The 16,964-nt window shown below is 38.3% G+C and overlaps 2 long non-coding RNA genes across 3 annotated transcripts in view; one reads left to right on the top strand and one right to left on the bottom strand.

The window, feature by feature from the left end:
- The window catches only part of LOC129030696 (uncharacterized), a 123,614-nt gene extending 110,679 nt beyond the window's left edge, over window positions 1-12,935 (bottom strand). Inside the window, exons 1-2 of one of the 2 annotated variants that reach the window (XR_008500732.1) lie at window positions 12,805-12,935; window positions 4,498-4,621 (exon numbers count right to left, since the gene is read on the bottom strand). This is a non-coding gene — a long non-coding RNA (uncharacterized LOC129030696). The remainder of the gene's footprint in view (window positions 1-4,497; window positions 4,622-12,804) is intronic. The other variant, XR_008500733.1, reaches the window with a different exon arrangement.
- On the top strand, window positions 4,578-6,492 carry LOC129030694 (uncharacterized). The gene is made up of 3 exons (XR_008500727.1): window positions 4,578-4,656; window positions 5,208-5,390; window positions 6,281-6,492. It is a non-coding gene; the product is annotated as an uncharacterized LOC129030694 (long non-coding RNA).
- Window positions 12,936-16,964: the final 4,029 nt, after the last annotated feature.

Raw genomic sequence — 16,964 nt, 5'->3', positions numbered from 1 at the left:
AATGTGCTTCTTGGATTCCTCTTTGGGTATCATAATGTCCAACCAGATCAATTTTTGTCTACCTCCTCGTCCTCCTGAGTTTCCTTTCTATTGGCCCATCATGACAATTTCTAGGTATTGCCTATATAATGGCATGATGTCTCATATTTTAATCTACAGGCAGAGTAAGAAGCAAAAAGCAGTTTAATACCTCAGCCATTGGAGGTATGTCATAGTGGTCAAGAAGGGAGCAACACTGGAATCAGACCTGGCTTAGATACCTGTTGCTGCCCTGTACCCTCTACATAAACTTAAGCCATCATTCATTCTTTTTATTTGGTCAAGTCTAACCTGAGGATACAAATATCAAATTCATATGGATTCTGTAAAACAATTATATATAATTATATACATTTGAATATATCACAGAAACTGCCTAAATGCTCAATAAATAGAAATTAAAATAAAGCCTGACCTAACATTTGCTTCACAAATAACTACATCACCTGTCCACTACAAGCATTTTATTTGAATCAATTCTGTTCCTCCCAATATCTTTTTCCTCCTTTCTTCTATATATAGAACTTAAAAGGCTCTCGGGAACCATGTGTTGCCCTTTTGTTAAGGAAGGGGTCCCAGCTTGTTCAATGTCCCATTTTGTGTTGAGGGCAGTTATAATTAGAGCCCTGGTCTATACCCCAGGCTAAAGCATCTGGGAGGCTGGTGAGGATGGAGTGGGGCCACTGAGGGCTAGAGCCCTCTTTTCCATGCACACTAGAAGGCGGGAGTAGATCCCCCCATTCCTGTTCTTTGCTGGCCCTGATGCAAGAGAAAAGTAGGAAGTAGCAGAGAACCATAGAGGCAAGCACCTTGGTTATGTAATATCCACCAAATACAGTTCTAACATATATTAGCCAATTATATGTTTCTCAAACAGCCTGGGAAGCTTCTCAAAATATTTTTATTAACATAATCAAGTACTGTAAGAAAAACAGGTAAGCTAGAACCAACACACCTCTGACTGTAAAGTGCTGAAAATTCTAGGGTTTAGTTCAAGGCTAACCTTAACTAGGAAGCTATTTTGAATTTTAATATGAAATAATGCAAAGAGAAAGGACGAGAACTTTGGTTAAACAGCTACAATTAATAGGATGGTGAAGTCTGTGGAGAGCTGGCAGGGTGGAACTGGCTTTCATGGCTAGACACGGATAAATTGCCCAAGGTGGAATGAGTATTCTGTGGCAAACTGCCCTAGGAAGCCCAGCCTCTTTGTATCTGTCTGTGTCTGGGATCCACGCTGAGATTATCTTAATTAGAGCTAAAATGTAAAACTGCCTCCTTGATAGATTTCCTCCATGGTCCTCTTCAGTGTAGGTGGAACCAGGTATTGTTTTCAGAGGATTGAGGTCATCATTACCATCATCTTGACCAAATGTGTATCCTGACCTTAATGTAGAGAACCACCTAATATCTTCCTCACAGACTAACATGGGGGGAGGTCACATATTGGAATCTGTTAGTTTCCATATGCATGCTGAATACTATCTTAGGCCTGAGAGCCAATTTTGTCTTGTTGAGAGAACTAATGAGTTTCCTCTCTAGGAGATGGGCAGTCTAGCACTAAGTCAGCCTGGGAGTAGTTTTGGCTCTGGCTTGAAACCCAGTCCCAGGAGAGAAGTTTTTACTATGACTTATGGGCCAAGGTCTCCTCATCTCTTTCAGTTCCACTTTCACTAATATGGGTCCATCTGTCCCAGTTCTTCTCCACCTGGAAATTTCCCACCCCTACCATTCTAACTATAGAAACTGCCTTAGCTCTTACCAGCCCTTCTGGGCAACGGTTCCTGAATGCTGCCCTTAATCTTCGATTCATAAGCCACAACTTTCCAGTAAGCACCTGGACTCTCCATGTTCTTCCCACCTGGACTCTCCACCTAACCCTAGATCCCACTCCCATGACACAGTGCGCCATCTACTTGGCCAGCCGCTACCTTCAGTAGGCTGCTCAGCCTGCAGCCTGCCACCTGCCTGGACTGCTGTCTCCAGCTCTCAGCCATCCTCTTTTCACCTTTCACTTATTTTCCCCCTTCTTATCACTTTCTTTCTTTGTTCTTCTCCTGATCTTTCACCTGTCCGAAGCCCCCTCTGTCCCACTTGTCTATGGTTCACAAGTCTCTGCAGTCCAACTGGACTCTTCAAGTCAAATAATTCCTGACTCCACAAAAGTTGAATTATAGATCTTGCTGGGTTATAGTAATAGCAGTAGGGCTAAATAGGAAGGAGCAATTAGGTACACAAATGAACTAAACTTGGCTCTTAGACTGAGTCTTAGTATTTCATTGGATAACGTGGCTATGAAGAAATTAGTTACAATGAAAGGCAAATTATACCAAAAGACATTAGAAGTGAAAAATTGAAATAAAAAGTCCATGTTTCTAGCTTCCAACTCCTCTGCTCATTTCATCATTTCTTATTTGTACACAGTATGCTCTGAACCCATTTATTCTGCAGAATGATTATCGAGCTTCCTACAGCATCATCATCCACCTAAGCCCTATCTGTGGCACTATACAGAGAGGACTTCCTCACAATGAGAAAATAACACCTTTTACTCTGTGGCATACATTTCCCTCCCTTTCATTCAGTATTTGGGATCTACATACTGAATTCAAGCCCACATACTACATTTTCCTCTTTTTTTATTCTTAAATGCTCAGCTCATCTCATGAGTGAAAAAAGAATTTTCTCTTCTGCCTCCCACATCATAATGCAGCACAAAAAGTACTCCCATCCTCCATCTGATGTCTATCTTCTTCAAGGATCTGCACCCATCTACTCCATAGAAAGACATAAAAATTTCACTTAGCAATGAGTCATGAATTGTTCTTTAAAGGTTGGATCAAAGGAGCTTGTAAAGCCCAGGTTATTAGCGCATGTGTACAGTGTGTGTGTAAGGGAACAAGTGGATGGTTCAGATGCAAAAGTCTAGGAATGGGACCTTGACCCCTTGTTGCCGTTACTCCTGCCTAATGATGAGCATGAGTGACAATCTATAGGGTGTTGTTCTGTATAGAACCATATAATTATGTAAGTTTGAGAGAGGGTGGCATGATATAAACAAAAAGTGACAAATGTTATAGACATCAAAGTCATCTCTTAACCTTATAGTTATTATCAGCCACTTACCCCTCTTATTATCCATTTGAGCACTAGACGCTCAAATATAACCCATGGATTGAAATGTTCATGAACGCACTATTAGAATAGATCACAGGGTCCTTTGTATTTCTACTATTTCTTGTACAAATTTCTATCCCCTCTGTAACATAACCATCTGCTTATGCTTTAGTGTTTCTTATTAGGTTGTGAATAATTTGAGGGCAGGGCATGTGTTTCAATTACCTATGCAAAACAGATATCTAGAACAGTGCCTGATACCAGATAGATGCTCAATAAACAATCACTGAATGACTGAATGGAAGGATGACAAATGTGGCATTCATTGAACTCATTCTTCATGATTGGAAGATTACTTCTGGTCCAGAATGTTTTATTGATCCTGGAAGTTCTCTGTTTTTCAAGGAAAGTGTCAGCAGCAAAGGAAACCATAATTACTGAGGTTGCTAAAAACCTTGGTTCCTCCAAAGAATGCTTTGTCAACCACCATTATGTTTTCCTGGTAGGTGAGCAAGTTTAAGAGGTTTCCTGGTTCCAATAGGAAAATTGACTTGAAAACTGAGAGGAAGACGGCTCCACTAATTGCTTTGTCATCCCTGCTAGTTGGTGACTTTGAATGAAATAACATTTTAATTTCTTGAACACCTACTCCCTTTAGACACTTGCTAAGCACTTTATATATAAGAACCAATTTAATTTTCTCCTAAACACTGCCAAATAAATATAATTATGCCTGTTTTGTAAGATGATGGAATTGAGGTACAGAGAGATTTGAATAAATTGCTCACAATCATACAGCTAGTAAATGATGGACCCAGATTTTTTATTTTCATTTTGTTAGAGACAAGTTCTCACTCTGTTATCCAGGCTGGAGTAAAGTGGTGTGATTGTGGTTCAGTATAGCCTCAAGCTCCTGAACTCAAACGATCCTTCTGCCTCAGGCTTCTGAGTGTATGGGACTACAGTCGTGGACCACCACACCAGGACCACTGCTTTCTATTTTTTGTAGAGATGGGGGTCTTGCTAAGTTTCCCAGGCAGGTCTCGAACTCCCAAACTCAAGTGATGCTCCCACCTCGTCCTCCCAAAGTGGTAGGACTACAGATGTGTGCCACTGCACCAGGCCTCAGATTTTTTTTTTTAATGGCCCACATTTACCAAACCCTTTTCTCGGGGATTAGACAAAAAGTTTTGAATGACTGTCAGTGTAAACACATTGCCTGCTAATGATCTATGATCTTATTTTAAATGGAAAATATTTTCTTTTGACCCAAATAATTAAATGCAAAGTATTTGCTGTGATGAAAGTCTTGGAATCCACAATAAAAATATTTGTACCTACCAGTCGTGACTGAGCATGGGATGACTAATGGGTTACAATCAGAGTTGGGAAGGTGGGTCATTATGATGTCATTGGGCGTGTGATAATATAGATCAGGCCTGCACTCTCAGGATTTGGAGATAGCCTGGTAGAAATGACAACCATAATGTTAATACTCACGTATGTATTACATGGCTTGTTTGTTCTTTCACTTAATATTTTCAGAGCACCTACCTATTACAGGCACTGTGTAAGTTGCTAAGGATACAGACATTAATGTTTTATTCATTCAATCTCCTCAGTGTTTCTTTAATAATTTCTTTGCATCCTACACCCACTGTTTCTAACATGGCCTGGGTCCTTAGTTATTCTTTCCCAGATAAAATTCTCCTGAATTGCCTCTCACAACCTCCTCACTGGTCTCCCAACCTCTAGTCTGTGTCCTTTCCAATTTCATTTCTGACTAATGTCAAGAGTTATTGGAGGCTCTTTGGTTAATATTCTTAACCCGTAACATGGCACACAGGTTTCTCTTAATGGCATCCTTATCTCCAAGACCCTCCTGAAACCTTTGTTAGCTAGTTTGGTCGACTCCCTCTTTGCTCATATACCCATTCCCCTCTGATACTATGTGAAGCTGGATTTAAACTGTTAGTTAATTGTCAGTTTCCTAACTACCCTATGATCTTTTCAAGAAAAGGGATTTGAATACATACATTTTGTCTCCACAGCACTTCTCACAAAACTGGGACAACTAACTGTTTATCCAACATCTGCTGGCTAAATAAAGACATGATCTTCACCTTTTGGGATTGTTAATTTAAAATGGTTCCATAAGAGCAATGCAAAGACAGAGATATTTGGCAGCACTGCAGCTGGTGATTTATATGGCTTTTCACAACGTGTTATTTTGGGTGAGTGATCATTTTAATGATCTTGTTTCAAATGGTCACACTCTACGTCCATCAGGACATTCTAGCCTTTTGCACAAAGACTTAGATGTACAAACATGCAGGATTCATAGCAATTAACTCCTACCCTCATTCTTTAATCTGTTCTCTTTCCTGCCTTTGTTGCTGTCCCTTACCCCTCCCCACTTTCTCTTTGTCATCTTTTTTCTTGTCCTGGATAGGATTACTTGACTATTTGATTATTACAATAGAGTTTTCTAAAGATTCACCATCAGAATGATTTAACTGATATTTAAACATATTATTAAGGAAGTAGGATGTTGCTTGAAGGTCATAGTTTGTATTTGAAGTTTAAAGGTTTTCATAATGTTTAGTAAAGGTATCATAAATGCCATCTCTCCAAAACTAGTATTCCCATAGTCAATGACAATTGGATTTATTCAGGACTTAGATTTATTTAGCTTTGCCTTGTAATATTTGTCAAAAAAGATTGCAGTTTCCAGGAAGCTCTTGTTTTGCACACTTACTTCTTTGGCTAACCTTTGCAGGCACCTGAGACCTGTGAGGATAGTCTGTGTGAGGTGCTGCATGTCCTCATGTTCCTTCTCAGATAGAATGGAGGCACCCACCAGACCATAGCTTCCCATTTTCTCAAAGGCAAACATCTATATCACAGGTGTGATCTGAGGTTTAAAGTGGGAGAAGTTTGGTGGGGCAAAGTTGATTTATTAGTCTAAACCCAACTAAATAGTAGACTAAACTCTCTCCATGGAAGGGCCATTTGAACGAATTATCAATCATACGTGGGGTCATGAACTAAAACTTCTCACTAAATTAGGTTTGCTCTATACACAACATATTCCAAAGGCTACTGTCTGTATTATGTCCTACAGGTATCAAGGTATGGATGCTTAAATCAGCTGCAGGAAGTAAGAAAGAAGAAAAAAGGAGTGATAAAGATAAAAAAAAATCAACCTTGGTCCTTCCACCAAGACCCATTAATTTCCATATCATCATCTGCATAAGAGGGAAGATTCCTACATGACCAGGTTACTGCAAGGATGTGAATTTTGAATATTAAAATATTATATACAATTGGAAATAACTGAAATCTACCAATGTTTTTACAATCCATCATATTTACAAAAACAAATCCATCAAGACATCCAATAAATTAGTCTTGATGAGATTTGTAATGAGGCATTAAAGATAAGCTAAGTAAACTGTTAGAAACTTAGAAAAATACATTGTAGCATAACATATCTAATCTTAGCTCATATTTTATGCAAATAATTAGACAATAAAAATTTAAAATAAACAAGAAATTTAAATCTTAAGAGAAACTAGACAAAACAAATTTAATATTTTTGATTACCTAGCAAAGTTCAAAGCCATTATACTCAGTAGAAATTACAGTAGCTGGAAAGAAAATACTTTTTTTCCTTGTTACTCAAATCTATTGATTCTGTTTTAGTCACCAGTGAAAATTAAAGATTTTAGTATAAATGAAGTCATATTTAGCTTTTTAAAATTCCAGGGCAGTGTGGAGTTTAATATACTCTCTGCCTTCTGGAGAAAACTGCTAATTACAGGAGCTGATAGAAGAAAAAATAATTATTCCTATTGTTTCAGTTGTGCACCCACAGATATCATTTCACATAACAGTCACAACTGTTGATAAGATTCCTAAACAGATCACAGAGGATCACTTGTGAGCAAATATTCTCATCTCTTTACAAAGGTCAAAGATATTTTCTTTTTGTAACTGGATGGACTTGCATAAGGTAATGAGCTTCATCCAGTGATAGCAAATGGCTGCAATTATAATTTGTGTTAGGGCAGCGTCTGCCCCAAATGTCATGGGTCTATATTGGACACACTGACACTAGATGAGTAAGACTACTCTGAGATGGAATGAGAGCACTCCATATGTCGCTGGAAGAGAACAAAGAGACAGCATAGGGGGTATGACCACAATCCCTCTCCCAGCAAGTCACTACTTTCAGGAAAGTCTCTGCTCCTGATGCCTTACCTTCCAAACCCCACTGTATACATGGACATCCCTTTCACAAAGGGTGACATTAGCTTCATACTATGTCTCTAGCTCAAAGACAATACCACCAATGACAACAGAGACCTAGAATCTTGCTACAACACAACCCCTGTTCTCTACAAATAAAACTTGGGGTTGTGAGAACTTTAAAATGTGTGTGTCCTGTGTGCGTGTTTGAGAATGGCTCAAGCATCTCCTTTCTGTGCATGCCTTTCTGACCCCATGGGCAGCTTCAAACCTCCATCATTCACATTCAAACCCACTGAAAACTTCTAAAGGTTTAGAAGTTATTTTCAGCACCCTGAGGTACAAACCTCTCTAATCAACAAATCTGGACTTACATCTGAGGACAGCAGACATCCTCAAGAGATTTTACAATGTTTTGCTCCCAACTGAGCTGAAGATATAAGAATATCACAATCTTTTTCAATTTCTGTCTCTCTGTGCTTGTATGTATTTTCAATACAACTTCTTCACTTCCATTGCAGACTATAATGAAAGACAAAATATATGCTGCAGTTGGGGTGGAGAAATTGAAGGAGAGAAACACAGGTGAATCTAGAAATTTGAGAAAATGTCTAAATAGAACACTAATTTTTGCAGGCCTAGGGTTTCTGCTAAATCAGAAGAGGTAACATATGCATATGGAAAAGGAAAGTGATCTTAAGAGAAGAACATGAATGGTCTTGTCCTTGGACTAGACATTCAGAGAGGAGCCCTGTGCCAGAGATCTCCAAGCCCACCCCCAGGTCTGGTAATTTGCTAGAAGGATTTGTAGGGTTCAACCATCATTATACTCACAGCTAAGATGTATTACAGTGAAAGGATACTGTATTAGTCCATTTTCACACTGCTGATTAAGATATAGCCAAGACTGGGTAATTTACAAAAGAAAGAAGTTTATTGGACTTATAGTTCCATGTGGCTGGAGAGGTCTCACATTCATGGTGGCAGGTGAAAGGCAAAGAGGAGCAAGTCATGTCTTACATGGATGGCAGTAGGCAATGAAAAAGCTTGTACAGGGAAACTCCCGTTTTTAATACCATCAGATCTTATGAGACTCATTTACTATTACCTATCACAAGAACAGCACAGGAAAGACCCGCTCCTGTAATTCAATCACCTCCCACCAGGTTCCTCCCATGACACTTGGGAATTGTGGGAGTTACAATTCAAGATGAGATTTGGATGGGGACACAGCCAAACTATATCATATATGAAGCAAGCACAGCAATGGGAAAAGACACTTGTGCTGAAAGCACTAGCTTCAAACAGTCTATGCCAGTGGAAGTCACACAGGACTTAATTCACCAGCAATGAGCTGTGGCAACACAAAAGAAGTGTTGTCTATCAAGGAAGTACATTACAGACTCAGTGTCCAAGCTTTATACTGCGGGGTGTTCACATAGACACCTTCTGCATAGCATATTTAAAAATGCCAGGTGCACAGAAACAAAGCAGGTATACAATATAAAGAAATTGTTTGTACAGTTTCTGCACAGTGAGCCACTCTGACCATTCAGGAAATGTTTAATATCAGTGTGAGCAACTATTTACCAGTCAAGTTCCCAGACACAAGTCAGTCAAAGATGGACCTTGTAAGAAGGCCTTTCTAAGGAGAGGCAGTCTCAGGCCAGCTGCATTCACTCTTTTCTGCTCAGCCCCCTAGCTCCTGAGCTGCTTTTTTCCCATACTGTGTGCAGAGCTTTAAGGAGACCTCATCTCTACATAGTTTACTATTCACATTTCAAAAATATTCACATTTACTATTCAGATATATTCACATTTGGAAAATACATTTCCCATTCTTTATTCAATTGCTTTAAGGAAAGCAGGATTAGGGAATCATGAAAGAGTTGGTGTTCATAACAGAAGATTCTCTTAAGACAATTTTGGCACTTCTGAGATTTCAGGTATAATTTGAAAGCTTTTGAGACATTTTGTTTTAACTTTGGGAAAATTTACTAAAACTCTCAGTTCAACGTAGAATTCCAGGGGGCCCCAAGGAGTTTTAACAATTTGGACTCAGCTTTCCAGACTTCCTGTTTTATATGGTTTGAGTTCTTCCCGTGATAATCTATGGCAGAGCACAGAAGACTCCATGTAGCCACCTTGACTGGGCACCCTTATTTTTTCCACTAACATTTTGGGCTCCAGGAGTCAGAAGATAATGCAGTCAGGCACAAGGCTCTAGTGTCATCAGCACAACTTCCAGTTTCTTCTCCCAAAGAGGAATTGAACAATTTTGGCCATATTCCTCCCTCTCACCTGGCATGTATCTGTCTAAACGCCATTTTATCTTTTTCTAAACTAACGTTATGGTTAAAGACTCTTTTTGAGAACTGGTCCCTGATTTCTGACTGCAAGTTTCCTACTTCCTCTGAACGTCCTGCCTCCCTTCTCTGTGCCTCAAGTAGGACATGTAAGACAAGTCACTTTATGTGATCACCATTTTGGTATATGCATTCAATTCCTACGTAAATGTGAAATTCTGCATGACAGAGCCTCTTCAGATATGCAACAACATGCCCTCTGAGAAAACTACATTATACGTATCACTTAAGCAAGAGAAAGAGAAAAACAAAGTCAAAATAGGCTTGAGCAAGCAGGCACCAGGAAAGGGTGGGTGGAAACTACCCACTCATCCATGAATTAGAGCTTGGAGTTGGAAAATAGAGGAATGATGTACAGATTAACATAGCGAGAGATGTCTTTTCTGGGGGAAGCTGGAAATCCAACTCTGTAAGCAAAAATTGAGATCAATACTAACAAAATTATTTAAGGAGTCAAGACGGGAAAAATTACATTTCAGTATTTCCCAACTGATCTATGAAACATAGTCTTGTTTTGTGTCAGTCAAAGAAAAAAAAAGAAAAATATTCATTTCCAAATAAGTTTGAGAAATATTGCACACTATATGCCATTCTTACAGATATCCCATCTTTAAGAATGGAATGTAGTGTGCAATATTGTAAGGAATTATCATTTTAAAAGCATCCAGAAGACCTGTAGTAAAGGTCAAATTTATTTGATTAGAAATGCCCATCTTATTTTTTAAAAACTTCTGTATTTTGTCTTTTATTAGCACAGATTTAGGTTCTATGGAACATAGTTTGGGAAACAGTGTTATCCACGCATTCTTAAAATCAGTGTTTTATTATCCTTGGTCTCTGTGAAACGTCAATCTATCAGCTGATTTCTGCCCCTACAATTTCATGAGACTTGCCTCAGACTCATAGTTATTGCCTAATATGTTGCTTCATGAGTTAAATAGGACCTAATATCATCAGTGTAGTTGCATAAAAAAGTCAGGCTGTATACTTGACAATCTGAGTATAAAATGGGAAAAATCCAACCCTAAGAAAGAAAAAGAATAGATTTATTTCATAATAAAGTCTATTCGAGGGCTAGAAAGCCTTATATTGTCAAAACCACTCACAGGTGATTAAGTGAGAGAATATTGCGTCTACTTTCTCAGATGCTGCTGGTCCCAGGTTTTAAAACCACAGTCTGACCCAGGATCCTTTCCCCAGCTTTGTGATTCATTTGCTGTGAAACCAAGTGCAAGTTACTTGATTTTACTATCTTTGGTTTTCTGATCTATAAATGAGGGTAGCAGTGCACACCCATCACAGGCATGGGAAGGAAATTAACATAAATGACTTCGACCTCTTTGCAAATATGAAATCCTGGAGATCTGTGCTAAAAAGACTAACTCTGTCTTCATGCTCCATTTCCCTTTCTCACTCCCTCAGGGAGACTTATGCTTGTCTCAGGGCAGTGGAAAAAAAAAGTCACTATACAGAAAGGTCAGTGTGTGTGGCCAACCAAACGTGATATCCAGCTAGAAGTCCAGCTTATTCTAAGTGAGCATTAAGTAGAAACAAGGTCTCTCAGATGGCTGTTCCTGCGTCTGATCTCTCAAATAACTATTCACTTTTCTACAGATTTCAATTAGGTTTCAAAGTTTGTCTGCAGTGATGATAATTTCTGTCATCTCAACACCTTTGTGACATGAGTAGAACCAGCATTAGATTTGAACAGGTTATTATTTGTTTTTCAGATAAGAAAAAGTGAACCCAAAGGAATTAAAGGAATTGATCAGTAACACAGAGTACTAGCCTTAGACTTGGCTTCTGAAAAAGAGACACTATATAATGTACCTCACCCTAAGTTGTCCTACAGTGGCCTCATTCAGGATCAGAGCTTAACCATCAGGACACCTGGGTGAGGGGAAGATAAATCATTGTTCCTCCAGCATCCAAAAATATATCCAATTCCCCATTCTTCATGGCCATGTGGAAGAAAGGTAGGTCTCACAACCCTAAGCTGTCAAACTCAGAACCAAATGGAAGTCTTTTGAAAGCTTTAGTAGAATCACAGAATCTCATATTTGAAAAGGAGCTCAAAGGTTATCTATACAGCTTTCAGGCCAATGAATTCTGTATGGTACCTTGTTGCTTACTCAGTCTTTGTTCTGCTCTGTCAACATTTTCTCCATCTCACCATCAACCACCAGAGTTGTCTCACAGCTGTGCATGCCTAACCCTCTCTATAGGCAGAGTGGTTTATAAAAGTATGAGTTATTTCACTCAGGATAATGAACCCCAGCTCCAACCATGTTGCTGTGAAGACATGATTTCATTATTTTTTTATGGCTACATAGTATTCCATGGTGAATATAAATGTCACATTTTCTTTAACCAATTAATTATTGATGGACACTTAGATTGAGTTTATGACTTTGCTCTTATAAATAGTGCTGTGATAAACATAAAAGGACAGGTGTCTTTTTGATGAAATTTTTCATTTTCCTTTGGGTGGGTAGCCAATAGTAGGATTTCTAGGTCAAATGATTCTTCTATTTTCAGTTCTTTAAGAAATGGGTACATATGCACATGAAGATGGAAGTAATAAACATTGAAGACTCTAAAAGGAGGGAGAGAGGATAGGGTGTGAGGGTGGAAAAACCACCTATGAGGTACCATATTCACTGTTTGGGAGGTAGATTCGTGAGAAGCCCAAACTTCACCATTATGCAATACAACCATGTAACAGAGAAAAAAGCCTAGAATAATTTTTTTAAGTATGAGTTTTATTTTTCTGTCTCTGTATTCCCAGGAACCAGTCAAAATCTGTTCCAGAAGATGTGTCAACAAATAATTTGACAGCATCTCTTTTCTCCCAAACTAGAGCAATTAAATAGTCTTTTATTCTTTTTCCTACTTTCACCTAATTGTTTCCCTTAGTACAGCCTTTTTTAATCCACAAAGCAAACAAAATGATTTTATAAAGTGCAAAGCAGAATATGTTGAAACCTACATATTTCTTAGAATATACTAATATAAAATTTAAGCTCGTTACCATTATCTACAAGTGATAGATTTTCCAGCTGATGTTACCTTTTATTCTTGGAGTCCTCCCACCCTCCCCCATCACTTGTGATGATCAAATAAGGGAGGTCGACTTTTGCAGATAGAACACACTACCCTTAAGCCAACCAATGGGCCTTACATTTATGGTTCCTTCTGCCTGAAATTCTCTTTCTCTGCATTATGACATAGCTGGATTCTTCCACCATTCAGATCTTTGGTTTAACCCATTTATGCCTAGTGTTCCACTATTGGAACACTAAACTTGTGGGAGTTATTTATATCCTACTGCTCAAAGTCATCGCCAAGGTCTGATTTTTCACAAACAAAAAATTTCAACCTCCAGCATAAATGTGTTAATGTTCATTTCCCTAGAGGAGTCTTCCCTGACCACTAGCTTACATGACTTGTCCACAAATGCCTTATCACACTCTGTTATCTTAGCTTGCTTTATTTCAGTGAAGTAAACTTATTTTTGCATTAGTTTACCTGTTTATTGTATATTTTTCACAATCAGAGAAAAACCTGGTAAGAACAGGATCTTGCCTGCTCATTCACCAACCTCTCAATCCAGACCTTAAAAACAACTCTCAGTGTATAGTGAGTAGATGATCATTTACTCTCTTCTGAAATAATGACTAAAGGAATGAATAATCCATTCAATGCTCAAATCCCTCTCAAACATACTTATTGATATCTTAACCAAGTGCTACCCTATTTTTCCATAAGGAGAAGCAGTGATAAAGAATTCAGTAGTTTTCCATTTTTTTACACAAGTTTTCCCTCATTTAGTGTATGTTTTCTTTCCAATGTGTTCTTCGTATTGATGAACATCCCCACCCGTTGTAAAGACACAAAGCAAGTCTACTCCCTTTTTCACATCATGGTTCTTTGATTATTGCCTTTTGAATCTCTTGTACAGGATCTTTTATGCAGGCTAAGAATACAAGGCCGATCCTCCATTTTATATTTTGTACTTTTAAATTTCCCTAACTTTTTCCTTATGAATATATTCATATATATAATATATATACATGTCTCATACATTTTTCATCACATCTATAATTTTACTAGTACACAGTGGATAATATGTGTGTGTATGTTTGTGTGTGTGTGCATGTGTATATTTGATGCCACCTGTTTTAGTCTGTTGTCACACTGCTGACAAAGACATACCTGAGACTGGGTGATTTATAAAGAAAAAGAGCACAGTTCCACATAGCTGGGGAGGCCTCACAATCATGGCAGAAGGTAAAAGGCACATCTTACTTGGCAGCAGACAAGAGAACTTGTGCAGGGGAACTCCCCTTTATAAAACCATCAGATCTCATGAGAATTATTCACTATCACGAGAATAGCACATGAAGACCTGCCCCCATGATTCAATTACCTCCCACGGGGTCCCTCCCACAACACATGGGAAATATAGGAGCTACAATTCAAGATGAGAGTTGGGTGGGGACACAGCCATGATATGGCTGTGAAAAGTTTATATCACATAAACTTTCGTGGCAGCTACATCATACCAATAATTTACACTGTTTACAAACCAAAAACAAAACCCAAAAAAATCCCCAAACCATTTTTACAGAACTACAGCAAGTCATGTGTGGTGGCCAGGCTCCAATGCAGGCCCAAGGATCCCTTCTGGCTTCAAGCCATCCTGTAGCTTCCTGCTACATTGCATGATGACTGGGTTGGTCTATGTGACGTAGAACACAACACAAGTGAAAGCTTATCACTTCTGAGGCTGGGTTATAAGTGATATCTGCTATGCTCCCTCTTGACATAGCAGAAGTCAGCTGCTATGTCATGAGGACATACCATCTTAATAGAAAAGCCAAAACAATGAGAAACAGGGCCTCTCATCACCAAGAGCCATGTGAATGAGTCATCTGAGCATCAACATCTTTAGCCCCCGTTAAGCCTTGAATATAACTTTAGAAAGCAGAACCACCAAACTACTCTACTCTCAGAAACTGTGTGAGAATATAAATCTTCATGTTTTAAGCTGCTAGTTTTAGACTAAATTTGTTATACAGTGATGGATAACTAATAAATCATGCCTCCCCCATCCCATATTCATAGAATTAGATTTTTCAAATCTAAATTTTTATTTTCATATATTCTTAGTAATATCACATCATTACATTTGGTTCTTTTCATTCCACTTAGGATTTTTAAAATAAATAATTAAATAATGAACAAAACTGATGATGATTTACACAATATCATCCGACAATTTGGAAAGTCTGTTACCTTTCAAGTTAGTATTGCCACTCAAATTACTGATAAAAATGCTAAAATGGAAAAAAGTATTCAACAGCATCCTGCTGGCCTTTAGCAATCTCTCTAGTTCATAATTTTCTAAGCTCATTTCAAACATACATTTTACCAGCTAATAATTTACTTTTTTCTTTGTAGCCACACAATGTCTCTACACTTAATCTACAAAGAAATGAAAATACTTGTGTTATGTCTGTTGCGTTTTCTTGAATTACAAGCCTTAGCATTAAGTTAAAAAGGGAAAAAAAATACTTCAATTTGGACATGACTGCTGCTTAGCCCATTTTGGCTTCTGGAAGTATTTTTTCTATTCTAGGGGCTCAAAGGCCATTGTCTTCTACAGTTTTAAAATAATGCCATAAGTTGGGCAAGGACTTCATGACTAAAACACCAAAAGCAATGGCAACAAAAGCCAAAATTGACAAATGGGATCTAATTTAACTAAAGAGCTTCTGCATAGCAAAAGAAACTACCATCAGAGTGAACAGGCAACCTACAGAATGGGAGAAAATTTTTACAATCTACCCATCTGACAAAGGGCTAATATCCAGAATCTACAAAGAACTTAAACAAATTTACAAGAAAAAATCAAACATCCCCATCAAAAAGTGGGCGAAGGATATGAACAGACACTTCTGAAAGGAAGATATTTATGCAGCCAACAGACACATGAAAAAATGCTCATCATCACTGGCCATCAGAGAAATGCAAATCAAAACCACAGTGAGATACCATCTCACACCAGTTAGAATGGCGATCATTAAAAAGTCAGGAAACAACAGGTGCTGGAGAGGATGTGGAGAAATAGAAACACTTTTACACTGTTGGTGGGACTGTAAACTAGTTCAACCATTGTAGAAGACAGTGTGGCAATTCCTCAAGGATCTAGGACTAGAAATACCATTTGACCCAGCCATCCCTTTACTGGGCATATACCCAAAGGATTATAAATCATGCTGCTGTAAAGACACATGCACATATATGTTTACTGTGGCACTATTCACAATAGCAAAGACTTGGAACCAACCCAGATGTCCATCAATGATAGACTGGATTAAGAAAATGTGGCACATATATGCCATGGAATACTATGCAGCCATAAAAAAGGATGAGTTCACGTCCTTTATAGAGACATGGATGAAGCTGGAAACCATCATTCTGAGCAAACTATCGCAAGGACAGAAAACCAAACACCACATGTTCTCACTCATAGGTGGGAATTGAACAATGAGAACACATGGACACACGGTAGGTAATATCACACACTGGGGCCTGCTGGGAGGTTGGTGGCGGGGGGAGGGATAACATTAGGAGATATACCTAATATAGCTGATGAGTTAACGGGTACAGCACACCAACATGGCACATGTATACATATCTAACAAACCTGCACGTTGTGCACATGTACCCTAGAACTTATAGTAAAATTAAAAATAAATAAATAAAATAAAATAATGCCATGAGTTGGCATAAAGCTCATCTGCTTCTCCTTTTAAATGAATATGAAAATGGCATTTGCCCCTTTTTAGTCCTGGGTCACCTTCTCAATCCTGCACTGTTCACTGACAATTACTGCTTGTGGTCCTGAGGTATGTACACGTTGGAAATCTCTTTATGCATTTTGGAATGGTCACCTTGCTTCCCAAGGTAGTTACATGTCTATGCACATTTATTTAAATATGTTTCATTACATTGAATTAATCTGTATTTCCTTTTAGATCCAATTTACTGGTACACCAATCAACAAAAAACAAACCCAAAATGGAGAAGAGAAGAGAATATATTAACCATTAAATATCTTATAAACACTACAAGCCCTGGCAAGTAACATTTGTGAAATTAGTGAATGAATTAATTAATAAATGA

This window comes from Pongo pygmaeus, chromosome 12 (assembly GCF_028885625.2).
Source record: "Pongo pygmaeus isolate AG05252 chromosome 12, NHGRI_mPonPyg2-v2.0_pri, whole genome shotgun sequence".
Classification (NCBI taxonomy): Eukaryota; Metazoa; Chordata; class Mammalia; order Primates; family Hominidae; genus Pongo; species Pongo pygmaeus.
The sequence above is the reverse complement of the archived record's forward strand: the minus strand, read 5'-3'. Positions and strand labels throughout refer to the sequence as shown.